The 12,819-nt window shown below is 34.4% G+C and overlaps 1 protein-coding gene across 14 annotated transcripts in view; it reads left to right on the forward strand.

Moving 5' to 3' along the window:
• The window catches only part of SK (small conductance calcium-activated potassium channel), a 248,143-nt gene that overhangs the window by 140,333 nt on the left and 94,991 nt on the right, over positions 1 to 12,819 (forward strand). The window lies entirely within an intron of this gene.

Below are 12,819 nucleotides of genomic sequence, written 5' to 3' on the forward strand. Positions count from 1 at the left end.
CTTCAACATTACCATTGCCTTCCATAGTGATAGTAACTAAAAAATACTTTTCCAAATAATTCCTTTTGTAGAATTTCAAGTGTACAAAAATAACAAGCTCAACCCATTTGGCTGCAGACAGACTAATGGCAACCCGTATTTATATTAGAAAATTGGGGGTAGTTTGTTCACGAATTCTCTTGAATACCGTCTGAAATAATTGATTACATACGCTGTATTTATAACAGTTAACCAATAATTTTAGTATTAAGGAAACAGTTAATTTTAACCAAGTAGTGTTGTGCCGATATATATGTACATGTATTTTAGCTTAAAAATATTATTTTAGAATATTTTATTAATAATTATATGGTGTTTTGTCTCTGAGGTAGATATAGAGTAGCACCACTTTATCTCTTCCCATAAATTCCGTCGGAAAGAGCGATTACAGGATTCACCGGAGAATTGGCAGCCGCGTTTTCTGAGTATTATACCAGCGTCGCTAACCGATATATACTGGTAATAGGGCGTATTATAATCCCGCATGGGTAAGTAAGATCATCTTGGCTATTTCGGCCGCGGGGCAGTAATGCATTCCAGCGTGGACGGTGGGAAACGTGGCATACGAAGCAATTAAGACTGACCTCAAAGTGGGTGGAATTCGTGTTGTGATGTCACAAACTCAAACATGAACGATATTGAGGATTTATATGTCTACCCATCTGATGCACAAGAAACTGGAATTATAATTTCCGTAAATAAACAGTTTTTCTATCTTTTGTCTCAAACCAGTTATGATAGAAAATGATAAAGTTCACAAACTAGTTTCTAGTGCCAAATTTTATTATTTTACTTCGTCGATATAAAATGAAGCATATAGCATTGATTTGTTTTAAGTACATGATTATTTATTACTCATGTTTTTGCTCTATGTACTATGACAACAAGTATATTATTACTTACGTGCTTTTTTGACAGCAGACCAACAAACATACGACGGTAATCAATTAAACGCAACAAATTTTTTTTCGATGATTAGGTAGATTCCAATAACGATTTGTTTTCTAACAACTTAAATATAAAGCTATAAGTTCAAGTAGGAATTTAAAACTCTATACTTTGAATTATTAATCTCTTTAAAATTCGAATGTGTTCTTTCCCAATAAATTATTTGTTTACTATATAAGCCACTATCGAATAGTCTATTGCAATGCCCATAGTTGGGGAGAGGACTGTGACGTCACATTCACCCATGTTGATATAGGCCGACGAGCGGTAAATAAATGCAGGTCGGCAATAGAATAGAATATTTAGTTTGTAACTGTAGGTTAGACTCCAATTTAATTGTGTATTCGATAAACTAAATTACTATAGATTAAACCATTAAGGGAATGCGAATTGTGAGAAAATGTCAGTGTTTATTTTCTATATCAATGTAACAGGCAGAGAATGAAAACAATTTAACAATCAATTTATTTTTCCTTTCTTCTTCCTGGAGCTTCCTGATGATTAATGATACCAGTGTTATCAAATTATTGAGCTAACGTCCTAATTAAGTTAGATCACTCGGCAAATATAAAAGTAAAGTTAAGGAACGTAGAAGTATAATTGAGTTATTCTTTAGGAACTAAAATTACAAGATATGAGTAGAAGTATACAAATTTAATATAACTAGAGGTCCCGCAGTAGTCGAATTTCGACTATAATTAATTGGAATTGTAAGTTTGTACACTATTATGATTGTATTTTATACTTTTATAATCACAAATTTCGCCAAGGCTACACTATAAAACAATATTAATAAAGACAAACAATATTTAATCAATTCTCAATTTGACCACAGACGTCAAGAACAAAAGTTTGACAATAAATAGTATGCATGCTTGTGTGCGTCAAATACATGGTATGTAGTGTGTGTAATGTTTTCTTTATTAATTTAATGTATCTTTTATGCATTATTTAAAAAAAATAGTAGCATTGTGCACTTCTTCTCTATATTCTCTATAAATGTAGAAAATTTCATACTCCTCCGTCAGCGCAATTTTCGTAAAAAGGGATACAAAGTTTTTGCTTCACGTATTGATATATAGATACATAATTTGTTACTTCACCATGATGTGTCAAAGTCGGTACCGACATTCACATTACGATATATTCGTATTTAGGCTGCAGTAAACAATTAACGTCAAATATTCCATACGTTCATCTAGTCAAATAGTGTAATATTAAGTATCAAACTAAAACTGAAACAAAATCATTTTGAGGTTACGGTTTTTAATTAAACACGATCTAGGCAACAACCTTAATGAACGATATGTGTATTTTACCCGCTTATTAAAAGTGTGTCTTAAAAAACGACTAAGGCGTATTATTCTGACTACGATTTAGGTCAAGTATAATATTCTCATGGAGGGTTTTGGGTGAACGGCCACCAGGCAGGGGGCAGGTAGTAAAACTCATGCCAAAATACCATTCATTACCAAATTCAGCTTGATTTGGGAATGAATGGAAAAATAGAACATGTTGCGCCGACGCGCCACATGCTTTGGCATGGGAAAAGCAAGAAACAAAAAAGATATTTAATGTATACAAAATATGATTTATGTATGTGTGTATAAGCGTATTTGGAAATACATGTGTCAATTTATCACGAGCCTGAATGAGAATAGTTCCCCGAAGCGAATGCCTTTAATTAAAAAACAATATCATATAACCTATAGAATCTTAGAATAACGTTACTGATGGAATGGAATTCAAAGTTTCCGTCTTAATCGAATACCCCTAAAGGCACAGTCGGCAATATTAAGTTTGCCTCGAGGAAGTCGCCTCAATCAGAGATCGATATGAAATGCAGCGGCAGTTTGTAATCAGAGCGAAGGAAGACGAAGTGCTAGCTAACTCGCGACATTCTTGAAATCTCAAGGCGATTGTGAAAGTCGTATTCCAGTAATTAAATCTAAGCGTTTTTGTTGTCATAGATATTATAATGTTAATAACACAAAAACAAATTACTTAATATAAACTTTAGTAAAAAAAAACGTGTGGCACTCGGGAACTGCCGCGGTAAAGCTATTGCATAGCACTTTTTATCAACTTATGCAATTATAATTAAACAATGATAATTTAATATTAAAACAATAATAAAACAAGACCACGCTATATTAAACATTAATAAAAGAAAAACATTAACTGTCCCCTTCACACTCATAAGCTAGACCACGCGAGAGAGATATGGGCAGACTTTTCACGATGCGCATGCAGTGTGACGTCACGCCACGCGCTTATTCACAAACACTACACAAGCGCAACGTGTGAATGTGTTGAGCGCGAGTTACATGGTCGGCGGAGTGAGGGGTGTAAGGTTTTTTTCGTTACGGAATTTCATGATTCGGTCGCCGCGCTCAAGGCCCGCGATAAAAGCTATGCAATAGCTTAAAAATTCTACTATATTCGTAACATCTGTTTTGAACTCTGTGGTTTTTCCTTCAATATTAGCTGTTAATTGGCATCCATTTTTTTCGTTAATTGGATTTTAATATTCGCTAGGTGGGTCCCATGTTTACCGGTGATTGTTTGTCGAGGGGGATCCAGGAATCATTACAAGTCTCTCAAAATTAATTTATCAGTGGCTTACTGTGATGCATTTAAACTCAATCGCTTAGATTTGATAAAGTTAAATGTTATAAAAAGCTTCCATATAACTGCATATTCACTTTGGTGCTTAATCTAATTATAATCTAAATGAGTTCAAACATGTTATATCTCTTTCTGGAATAAATTATATTTAATTATCAAGTACGACATTGTCTTACTTATTTTTTATCTATTGAATTTATCAATTAATGAGAAACATTTAATGAAATTAGTTTATGTTTTCCAGTACTAACTGATTATTAAACTTTATGAGAAAAAGTTTTTTTTAGTTCTGATCTATTGTCATTGTTACAAAATAAACTGTATAATGTTTTTACACAATAAACTGAGTACATAAACTGGGATTTGAAATCCTATGCGATTGAAACAAAGGGATGCAGACAGCTGAGCTTTTAAAATTTCAGCCAGGGTTATTATCCCCTTTGAAGAGTGCCGCTGCGATGAAAAGGGGATACAGGCAAACCTTGAAAATTTTATTAAATAAATCAAAACTGTTGTGCATTTTTTGTTTTTAAATAAAGCTATGAGATTTTACGAATACTGATCGATAATACCTCACACGAGATATTGCGGATGCTTAACTAGATGTAATATATTTTTTTTAAAAGTGGTAGTGTTTATGATTTTTTAATACGATATGTCATTCAAAACTTGTAATTTATTTATAAATATTGTACTGTAGGCAATGGAAGACCACTAAAATTGTGTTACGCATGGGGTCAACGAGCTCAAAGGACCTTGAGTGCCAACCTTTGCACTTGCATTCTGTACATTTACTATATGAACCCTTCTTTTAGTAAATGAATAGCATTCTTTGTGTTCCTTTTGGGTTACTTTTGTTGACCTCGCTGGAAAAACAAACTCACAACCCACCTGATATTGCAAATGGAGCCCATATACATCAAAATGTGAACGCTACCATACACCGAGACTTATAATTTCTAAGTCTAAATTTTTTTTAAGTACACAATACACATTACAAGCTAAAAAATTACACGAAAAAAAAATTGAGGATAAGAAAAATAAAAAAATCAGAAGGCTTATGGCTTCACGGGAGAAATAAGCAAGAGAGTGAAAAAAAAAATTGGGACTTAGAAAAATAAAAAAATCGGAACGCTGATGGCTTCACGGGAGAAATAGACAGGAGAGTGAAAGCATCTATTTGAATTCTAAATATGCCCTACTATCAGCAAGTTATATCCAGTTTGGCTTCGTGAACCTAACGCCTTGAAAATACTTTTTTTTTATTGCTTAGATGGATGGACTACCTCACTGCCCACCTCGTGTTAAGTATTTACCGGAGCCCATAGGCAAATACAACGTAAATTCCACCTTGAGACATGAATTATAAGGTCTCACTTTTAACAGTACAATGGCTGCCCCGCCCTTCAAAACGAAACGCATTAATGCTTCACGGTAGAAACAGGCAGGGTGGTGGTACCTATTCGTGCGTACTCACAAAACGTCCTATCACCATTAATAATAATAGATAGAATGTAATAAGCATTTGATAATTTTGTTCGTATTGAGCCAGTCCACTTTGTTTCCTCCGTATAATGATATTCTCAAAGATTTTTAACTTCTTGAATACTAAGTAACCGTCATACCTACACAATGTAAAAGTTAGATGAATCTATAATCAATAAGGGAAATTAAGCATTCATAATAGGTCAGTCTGATTGAATTCGATATTTGTTGATTTTGCCAAACGCAAACTATTCCATATTTATAATATTATATAATTTAAATCACTTATATATTTAATGTTTCTGAACACAACATTTTGACGATAATGAAAATGCTTTCAGTAAATATACTATGAAAACCTAACAATTAATGCATACTATTTTATTCACATTTTAATTTCCATCTAACTTTTACACTAAAAGGTCGCAACTGTTCGTTTTCCTCCAAACAATTGTCAGTGTTGTTTATAGCAGTTTTAAGAATGAAATTGGCTAGCAAGCTAATTATGATTCATTTTGCTGTAACTCGGTGTATGATTGTTGGGTGCGGCCCAGTGTTATAAAACGAACGCTTTCCTGTTTCTGGAAGTCGATAACTATGCGGCCTCAGAAATTTTCGTGGCCTTGCGAGGAATTTGACGAGGCCTCTTTCGTGAGTAAACATTTTTATTATGTCGGTGCTTGAAATTACAGTGGCTGCTAAATAATGTATGACGGCCGACATATCTAAATTATCAATCTTGATTACATCCTAAAATACAGCTGTATCTGTTTCTTTAATACTCTATGTTTTAAAATCATAAATAAATACGAAGCGGTTATTATAGGACTTAACAATGAAATGTGAATTAACAACAAAGTTGCAAAATTATTGAAATTTACGTTACTACTGTTACAGTTAGTGCCCGCGCAGTTTTGTTGCACTTAATGATATTTTTATACCTTAATGATATTTTTACTGGTGGTAGGACCTCTTGTGAGTCCGCGCGGGTAGGTACCACCGCCCTGCCTATTTCTGCCGTGAAGCAGTAATGCGTTTCGGTTTGAAGGGTGGGGCAGCCGTTGTAACTATACTGAGATCTTAGAACTTATATCTCAAGGTGGGTGGCGTATTTACGTTGTAGATGTCCATGGATTCCAGTAACCACTTTACGCCAGGTGGACTGTGAGCTCGTCCACCCATCTAGGCAATAAAAAAAAAAACCTCTGGTTTTCGGTAGCTGCCTTTTTCTCGGTAGACTGTAGTTGCCAATATTGTTACTCGGAACTTATATTTGCAGAATTTTCCTGTAATTATCATTAGGTTTTTGTTAGATTTCGTTTATTTGCCGATATCTTTATGAAACTGTTCTAGACCAAACATGTTTTGTTAAAAAAATTGTTAACAAGGTCCCGAATCACGGCAGAATAGTAACACACTTGTTAAATAGAGTAGGGACGTTGATTTGATCGATTTAACTTTACTTTATAGATTTTATGTGCATTCAAATATATTTTTTCACACATTATCGGAAAATAATGCTTGAGATCGTCAAAGATCTAAATAAAAATGAAAACAGGGCCTTGAAACTGCGATACTTTAAGACAAATATTTTTGTATGGAAACTAGCGACATCTTGTAGCGAATGTCCCTAAACTTATATGTTGTTAAAGTTAAAGCATTTAATTATGGTATGACTACGCACAAAAAAAAACATTCAAGTCTTTATTTGTTACAGACAATTTGATTAAACTTTATCAATTTGTGGTTTCTGAAAATTTACAAAATCCATCATTAAAAATAAAATGTAGGATAGGTAATTTATGTTACTGCCATCTACAGGAGCATTAAGACACTAATCAAAGTGAAGCCATATACTGGCCGACGCCCTTAAGCATTTTTGTTGAATGCTTGAGTTGCTTATACGTGAGACCAGTAACATATGTACGGATGCCTCCGAAAAAACATTTTTCATTCACAAGCCATGTCTACAATTTAAATACTTTTAAATACAGTGTTTGAATAGTTAAGAGGTCATCAAACTGTTATTACCATATTAAAAGAGGAATATAAAAATTTTGTTATATAAGTTGAACTGATGATAAAACTTTCATAGCTTGTTGAACTTCCCTAATAATATCCACGACTTAGTTCTTTTATAAAATTATTTTTTAATTAAAATTTTTGATTTTAGTATTCACTTTTTCCTTTGCTGCTTATTAGCATATTATAGTACTATGTTGTAATGCATACTGTCATTTAAAAAATGAAATAATTTTATGAATTTCTTAAAATTTAAGTTTTAGTAAATTATGGGCGATGTTCAATGGATCATTTTCAATCTTAAAATAGCTAATTAAGTAAATCTACCCATACCAACATATAGTATATAATATGTGGGAAGTTCGGTATTTTTAGTTAGGTTCATAGACCCATATAAATCTAGAACGTAAATACGCCACCCACTTTGAGATATAAGTTCTAAGGTCTCAAGTATAGTTACAACGGCTGCCCCACCCGTCAAACCGAAACGCATTACTGCTTCACGGCAGAAATAGGCAGGGTGGTGGCACCTATCCGCGCGGACTCACAAGAAGTCCTACCACCACTAAATATATGCTTTATTAGTGGTAGGTCCAGTCATAGTACACTATAACATACCTGTAATTTTTTTCTCTAGGCTTCTCTATTTGGAAACAGTTGTCTTGAAGTTATCATTTTTAGCGATAATACCACTCGTTCTACATAGTTTTTTTTTATTGCCCTTGTATGCAGACGAGCATACGGCCCACCTGATGGTGAGTGGTTACCGTCACCTATTGACTTCAGCAATGATAAGGGCAGAGACAAGCTGCTGCCTACAACGTATAAGTAATACTCTATAGCTTACTATACAACGTAGTAGTGGAACAAAGTGCACTAGTTTTTTGATTGTAGAACCATAAAAAATTTATCGTATACTTCTTCTTCTTCTTCTCTGTCGTTTCCTCATTACTGAGGGTCGTGACCACCTTGGTCCAGTTTTTGCACCAGCTTCCTCCAATGTTGCCTGCATTCGGCCTGCTTAATGGCGCCCGGGACGCTGGTGTTTGTGGCCTCCTTGATAATGTCCGTCCACCTGGTTGGCAACCTTCCTCGACTTCTCTTTCCTTCCACGTGACCTACAACTATTAATTTTTCCAAGTTCTCAGGATTTTGTCGGGCCACGTGTCCGAAGTACTGACGCTGCATACATATATCGTATACACAAGAGTATAATTGTAAAAACCGGAAAAAAAATTTAAGAAAAAAACCAATTTACCTACTCTAAACGTATTCGTAGTTTATCAAAACGTTAATTGCTCTAGTATATAGATACAAATGAGATAGACCCAAAGATATCTTGATTTAAAATGAATCAGTTATTTCGGATACAGAGTCAGGCTTTGAAATATACATACACATGCTGCACTTAAAATACTTTACCTTTTAATTAAATATCTTTTTTTTTTTATTGCATACATGGATGGACGAGCTCACAGCCCACCTGGCGTTAAGTGGTTACTGGACCCCATAGACATCTACAACGTAAATGCGCCACCCACCTCGAGATATAAGTTCTAAGATCTCAGTATAGTTACAAAGGCTACCACCCCACCCTTCGAACCGAAACGAATTACTGCTTCACGGCGGAAATAGGCGGGGTCGTGGTACCTACCCGTGCGGACTCCCAAGAGGTCCTACCACCAGTGAAATTCACTATTTTTAAATGTAATACTAATTTTAATTATCTTTAGGACTGACGAAATAAAAATAATCTCGCCCGTTATTCTAGGTCATCGGTGACAGCTCTAAAAATAAACCGAACAAAAGTTCACGAGAATATCCGATTATTCAATTTCACCTGTCTCACTCTGGATCAGATAGGCGAAATTGTTTTACTGATGCGATTTTATAAAAGTCCCGGATATATTTATACTTGTTTTGCTTGAAAAATTCTGGAATCTTCCAGTTTATCCTCGGATTGCATAGCAAGGAAAATTCAGATACATTTCATAAAATGAAAATCTGACAGAGATTATGGTGAAAAAACATTACGCACAGAACAAACAGAGAAATCGGTGATATATTCCCGTCGAATGACAAAGAGCAACAGTTATTCGCTTCGAATAGTACGACGTTGCAAAAAAATTGAGATTGGATTTTGTTATTGACTTTGTCGTTTGAACGAGATGAATAGGACGGTCGGAATGTGGTTTCAAAGGGTTGAGAGTGTCAAAATTTCAACGCAGCGGCTGTTAATCCAACTGAATTATTTATAAATGAAGGTTTACAGAATAGTTAAAGTCCTTTGTTTTGATTGTTTTGCGTAATCATGCGTACCAACCCTGAGAGGGAGAGAGCTGTTAATCGATTGCAACTAATGAATTATTTGATCTAAAGAGCAATTGAATTACAAAACTTAAAAAAAATGGACAATTAACTTAATTGCAGTTATATTCATTACAATAATTTTGAATAAGGATTAGGTTCGTATTTATTTATTTATATACCGGAATAGTTGTATAGCTTTAAGTAAGTCGCCTTATCGATAGATTATGAACCCTGAATATAGTGAGATAAAGTTATCAAACTACAGACAAACTTAAATTAATACATTACAAAAAACATTTACAAATAATTGATGTTTAATTTTGAGGAATTTTACAAAAAAATACTAAATATGTCCATCCATTACTCAAATTGAAATGAGCTTTACTGCGAAATTCGGGTACAGGAAATCCAGTGGCTCTTAAATCCTACTCGACGAGACCGCAAGCTGAACTGCGAAATCAGGATGGTATATACACCGGCTTTTCGAGTTTTTGTGGTCAACCAAATGGCAAACCAGAGAGAGAGACCAACTCGTACCTCGTTTAAAATTTTAACATTATTCAAATACACTTTGGTAAATAAATGAGCTTTTTTATTTTGATTGCCGTGAAGCTTTTCCATACAGTGGCTTTTATTGTTCCGAATGATATTAAAACTGCGAAAGCCCAACCAAACGGAACGGTAAACAGGCACGTAATAATGGTTTGACACTTAAAAGGATTTGCTCATAAAATACTATTGACTCGTGAAACAGCAAATGGAAAATTTATGGAAATTAAATCGAAATGTCAATTCATGTTTATGTATGCTTCGACTTTTGATTGCTAATTACGTTTTTGTAATGGAGCACAAATACACGGCTCATCTAGTGTGAAGCGGTAACCGTGGATTATAGACTTTTTTAATGTCGAAATGGGAATATACTATTAACTTAACGTTAACAGAGCAATACTAGACTTACTATATATATAATATAAGAAACTACTAAATAGAATCAATTTTCTTTCTTTCAGTTTTAATTTTCGTGCACCCAAAAGGGAGGTAGGTATAGGAGAAGTTGAAGATACCGTTGATTCCATGTGTTCAATTTATTTCAATATATTTAAATTATTTTTCTTTCGGATATTTCTTTTTGTTTTAGGTTAATAGTAAAGTATTTGAAGGGTTTGTAAATAACACGATTTTAATTTAAATCGCGATGATAAACCACAAGAGTATTTTTAATTATGTTTTCTTTTATTAATCGTGGAGCCGCCAATCACTTGAAATTATTATTTCGATGTTGAAATCGTAATGTATAACGGCTTTTCCTTATTCAAAGATAGAAAGTAGCCGAGATGATAATACCTGATACCTACCTGTGGAGATCTTATAGTAATTGTACGATTTTTCACTAATACCTGTGCTAATACCAACAAAGCGTAAGAGCACGCTTAAGTAAGGAACGGATGCATTGACATATTTGAATACTGTTATGAAATTATTCTGTTTAAAATTTATCAACAACATTACATTATATTAAATATTTCGAAAACTGCATAGTTTGCGTGGTCACGGACGACTAAGGCGTTTACAAGATCAAAACGTAAAAATAGTTCTAATTATGTTTACAATTCGCGAAAACCTAATGAAATACTTGATCGACATTTTTTTTTTTATAGCTTCGATGGGTGGACGAGCACACAGCCCACCTGGTGTTAAGTGCTTACTGGAGCTCATAGACATCCACAACGTAAATGCGCCACCCACCTTGAGATATAAGTTCTAAGGTCTCAGTATAGTTACAACGGCTGCCCCACCCTTCAAACCGAAACGCATTACTGCTTCACGGCAGAAATAGGCAGGGCGGTGGTACCCAGCCACGCGGACTCACAAGAGGTCCTACCACCAGTAATTACGCAAATTATAATTTTGCGGGTTTCATTTTTATTACACGATGTTATTCCTTCACCGTGGAAGTCAATCGTGAACATTTGTTAAGTACGTATTTCATTAGAAAAATTGGTACCCGCCTGAGATTCGAACATAGGTGCATCGCTCAACACGAATGCATCGAACATCTTATCCGTTAGGCCACGACGACTTCAAACACTCTCATGGGCATAGCACAAAGATATTTAGATCTGTAAATCCAAAACTACAGAGCCCACGAAACGAAAAACCACTGTAGGTAGATAACAAAGGCGGGGAGTATAATGCGTGCGCTATCTCGCAATCGACGGCTGAGTAACGAGATCACTTCGGTACTGTTACACGTACACTGCGCTCGTCTTTTGTTTTACATTTTTACTACGGAAGCGGATTTACCTCATTCGAACCTGGCTATTTACACTATGAGAACTTCAGCAGAGCACCGAGCCTCTATGTAAATATTTTTTTACGTGATCCGTATGCGTCTATTTTTCCACGAGGAAAATCATAAATTTCCAAATATTCCGATATGAACTAAAGAACTGACAAAAATCATCTCATTAAAATATGTTTCCTTTCAGAGAGACCGTCAAGCTATTTTCTACAATAATATTAGAATATTATACTAAAATAACTCATTTTGATATAAACATGATACAATTTCCTGTTCAGACGTGGTTTCTTATGACTTCCGCTTCAGATTTACTCTTGGTAATTTTTTTAGTAATGGATTTTTTAATGACACTGCCTTCTTGAGGGATGTTATTATAAATTATTATGAGTTGTTTTCAACAGCTACTTCACTGGCAGTTACATTCTAGCTAATAAGAGTTATATAACAAATTATTGTTTAGTTTTTATGATAAATGGTATAATTTCATGCTTCACTATTAGCATTTAAAACCAAAAATATATTTCGTTTAATACCGAAATTGTAAAGAGTAAATTATATCTACGTTCCATACGGTTCTATTTGTTTAATGTTGACTTTAATAAACATTTAGTTAAATTTATTGAGATATATCCGAAGATACTGTCCTCATTTAATCTTCAGTTACAGCATAATTCTTTTTCGCTTATTGCTTCTGAGATAAAAACAGACGGAAGAAAAATAATGGGTAAGGTAAAACTTCGACTGCGACTCTCATTGTTTAATTAAATATTTGAAATGGTTTTGATAAGTCGGGTTAACTGACGTGTTTTGTTTCTGCTTTTAGATCTTCTTGAAATTTGATGTTTTCTGTTGAACTGAAATTTGTGTTTATTATGTGACCATTTCTAAATCTTTTGAGGGTTTCATTTTAACCAGATGGATGAACGTGTTCACATGATCCCACTGGTATGTAATTAAAAATACCCTCACTAGATACTGTCGGTTTATAGGCAAACCATGACAGCCTCCTATATAGCCAGAAGGATTGAAGTGGCAGTGGCTAGAGCAAGTTGCTCAGACGGCTGCAGGAGGCAGAAAGCGCA

Source organism: Bombyx mandarina, chromosome 21, assembly GCF_030267445.1.
Source record: "Bombyx mandarina strain Sakado chromosome 21, ASM3026744v2".
Classification (NCBI taxonomy): domain Eukaryota; kingdom Metazoa; phylum Arthropoda; class Insecta; order Lepidoptera; family Bombycidae; genus Bombyx; species Bombyx mandarina.